The sequence below is a fragment of the Egretta garzetta genome, unplaced genomic scaffold (genome assembly GCF_000687185.1).
Source record: "Egretta garzetta isolate BGI_Z169 unplaced genomic scaffold, ASM68718v1 scaffold767, whole genome shotgun sequence".
Lineage (NCBI taxonomy): Eukaryota > Metazoa > Chordata > Aves > Pelecaniformes > Ardeidae > Egretta > Egretta garzetta.
This window is the reverse complement of record NW_009260278.1, coordinates 72,109-76,032: the sequence shown is the minus strand read 5'-3', so window position 1 is coordinate 76,032 and position 3,924 is coordinate 72,109.

Below are 3,924 nucleotides of genomic sequence, written 5' to 3'. Positions count from 1 at the left end.
CCAGCCACAAACCAAAAAGCCCCTCCCCCCAAAATAAAACTAAAAAAGTGAGAAAGCCCCAAATGATACGCTCCCCATGTAAGGGAACAGCAGCCGCATCCCCTGGAGCAGCCGGGACCCCCGGCGCCTGGCACAGCCTGCACCCCTGGGCTGTCCCTGGGGCGAAGGCTGGCTGCCTCTCCCCACCACCCCCTTGCCCGCCCAGCCAGGCCGGTGGGGACGTGCCGGTGCCGGGAGCCTGGGGACATCCCTGGAGGGGGCTGGCTGGGCTCCATCAGAGCCCCCAGGCCAGTTTTCAGGTTTCAAGAAGAGCTTTTTCGTGATGGTACCAGTACAGGGGGCTGGGGCGGGACTTTCCCTCCAGCAGTGGGACCCCCAGCCACTGCACCCAGCCCAGGGGGGAGCAGCCCTGGACCACCATGGGGATTTTCCCCTTTTTACAGCATGGCCAAGAAGCGCTATGTCCCATGGCAGGGATTTTCTTAGCTCTCCAGGGGTATGGGACGCCTGTCCCTGCCGGTGATCCTAGCAGGTGATCAGATAAACAAGGCGGAGAAAAAAATGTTTATGGTCCATTTTTCCAAGAGTAAATCCCTATTTTTCAGGTATAATCAGGCCAGTTTCCAAGGCAGGAAAGGCCATTTCCATTTCTCCAGCACCGCGCTCAGCAAGCAACCCTACCTGTGGAGCAGGATCGGATGCTTTATCACATTCCCCTGTTTGTGTTTATGATGGGGCTGGATCTTAAGCTGTTGCATGAAAAATACCAGGCCTGTCCTCCTTTGCATTGAGCTTCTCTCCCAGCCTGAGCCGATACTGCCCCTCCTCCTGCCCCTCTCCGGCAGACACCCCAATTACCCTCCGCGGCGATTGCTCAAAGCCCTGCTCCCCACAGCCGGGCTTGTGCTGCTCCTTCGTGGCCCACACCAGCTCATGCGATGGAGAGGGCTGCCTTCACCCACGGGCATCCCAACGACAATGAGAACTTGATGGACTTGATGATCTCAAAGGTCTTTTCCAACCTAGACGATTCTATGATTGATTCTATGACACCGAGAACGGCCGAGGCATCTGCGGGACCAGCAGCGTCCCAGCCCGGCGCTGCCCCGTCCCGGCGCTGCCCCATCCCAGTGGTGTGGGAAGCTTCCCGCAGCAGTGCCCAGGCCAGCTGGGTGGGGTGAGCATGGAGGAGACATTTAATTACACAGCACCGGGTGTTTTTCCAGTTGCAAAGGGCCGGCTGCATTCGCTCTACCTGCACTGGCTGCCATTAGTCCTGTTTGACAACTAATTGGCAATTAATAATATCTTTGCGTTATGCAAATGGGTTATGCAGGTTCTGCCGATGGATTTTTTATTGCGATGTCTTTGCATTTGCTTCAAGGTGGTGTTTTGGGGTTTGCATTATGTATTTTTTTTTTTGCTATGAGCTAGAAAAGCGGGCGTTTGGGGATGCAAAAGCAGGTAATCCTTCCAGCTCGCGTGGCTGGCCAGCCCAGGGGGTCACCGGACCCAGCGCCGGGGGACGGCTGCGAGGCAGGGCTGAGCCTGCTGGCAGTGATGCTGCTGCCGCCGCCGCTGCCCGGCTGATGAAAGGCCACCGGGACGCGTCTGTCTGGCCTCGTCACTGCTGGGAATGCTTTAGGTGGCACGGTGGAGTAGGAAAGAGCATTAAAAAGAGCCTCAAATACCAATAGGAGCAGCAGCTTAGCGCAATCAAAAAAGAGCTCGCAGACAGCACCCACCCAGCAGAGCTTTGCCTATGTTAATGGGGGAGAAGACGAATGCAAACAGCTCGAGGTGAGAAGATTGGGCAGCGAGGAGCGAGCTGGGACTTTCCACGAGCAGGCAGCCAGTGCCATCCCTTTTATCTGCTGCTGGGAGCGGCTGGTTCCCCCCCAGGCAGGCTGCCCGGCCGCCCCTTGCCCGGTGGGTGCCGTGCCCAAGGCACCCCCCTGCAGTTTGGGGAGCGGCACCCTTGTGCCAGTGCTGGGGGTGAGCCGTGTCCATGGTGTTCCCGGGGTTGGGGTTGGCAGCAAGGTCTGGCTGCCCCGGAGCATCTCGTACCCACGCCTGTCTACGAGGGGCTGGGGAGAAGCTGGGCGGCCAGTACAGGGCCAACCCACGCTCCCCAGGCAGCTTCAGAAGGGCTGCACATGGGATTTTGGGGAAGGGCAGGAAACACAGCGTCATTTGTGCAATTTTCCATTTCCAGGAGCTTTAACAGGGAGCATCGTGCATCCTTCAAAGCCCCGTGCATCTTCAAAGCCCCGTCCCAGTGGGTCCAGCCGTGGCACTGGGGGCCCCTGGGCTTGCAGTAATTAAAAGCCATGGCCATAACAACCCCTGCTCAGCAAGGCTCAGCCACTGAGCTGCTTTAAATTTATTGGGACGCAAAGCTGAGGTGCTCTTTCCTAGCACAGGCTACTTTCTTATGCCCGAAGTTGAGTTCCCGCATTGCCATTCCCTTGAATTTGGGGGGAGCAGATCATTCACATCAGCCCTGCTAACGCCGCTGGCTGCCCAGCCAGTCTTGCATCTTTAGAGGCATCTTTAAGAAAGAGAAGCAAGATAAAGAAATCAAACCACCACCCCCCCCCAGAAAAAAGAAGGCCCCTGCCAAGTGCAGCGTGAACACCTGCACTTTTGTCTCCCTGACTCTGGGACTGGTTTTGCAATCAGATCTCCCGACGCATGAATTTACACAAAGAACATGGAAAACCAGCAAAAGGCCCCATTTTCCCCCAGTCTGGGCAATTCCCAGTGGTAGGTTTGCAAACCCAGAGACCAGGAAAATGTAAGTCACTTGTAACATTGGCTGCATGATGCTGTCAAGTGCACAGGGAGATCTTTCACCGGGGGGGTGAAGCTATTTGAGAAAAAAGCAAAGGGCCTTTTTTTCCCTGCTTCTGCCCAAATGCTTTGCCTTACACTGAGCAGACCCTCCGCAGAGGAACACCTCCATGAACTGGAAGGGGCTGCCCAGGGAGGTGGTGGAGTCCCCATCCCTGGAGGGGTTTAAAAGCCGGGCAGATGAGATGCTTAGGGCCAGGGTTTAGTGGTGGGATGGCAGGGTTAGGGGAATGGTTGGGCTTGATGATCTTAAAGGGCTTTTCCAACCTAAATGATTCTATGATTCTGTGATAAACACTTTGCTTGCCAGGCTACACATCAACTTCTTAAAAAAAAATAAATCTGTGTTCCTTTGATAAATCATTTGCATTTAAGGTGTTTAAACTTTAATCAGCAAAGCTAAAGAAATTGAGATTTTTTTTTTTCCAGCAGAGATGAGATACAGATGGACCCGGTTACCCATCAGACCTAACACACCCCGTACAAACTGCCCAGCTCCTGCAGGTCTCTCCTTCCCCCTCGTAGTGTGAAACAAGGCGAGGAAGAACGAAGGGTGGGGGGGAAAGAGCAGAGAAATCCATGCCTTTTCCAAGTGAAATGACATTGCTTAGTTCGTGGGGATAAAAAACTACCTGCTTGTTCCCATCTGCTTTCTTATGCCTCAGTTGCAAATCCTTGGTGCTGGAAAAATCCTCCCCACCCAGGCAGGGAAGCCGAGGCGCAGTTCACTTGCTTATTAGCTGAGCTGGATGAGCCAGCGAGAGGGCAGGACTGGGGGCAGCCAGTGTGCCGCGGGCAGGAGGCTGCTCCCTTTCCTTATACCCTTCTTCTTCCCCTTCCCCTTCCCTATCCCTGCCCCTGTCCCTATTGCTGTTCCCGTCGCCATCCCATCCCATCCCATCCCATGCCATCCTATCCATATCTCCATGCCCATCCCCATGCCTGTCCTTGTTCCCATCCCCATCCCCATTCCTTGTCCCCATTCCTTGTCCCCATCCCATCCCATCCCATCCCATCCCTATCGCCATCCCCACCCCCATCCCCACCCCCTTCCCGGCCCCGGCCCCATCT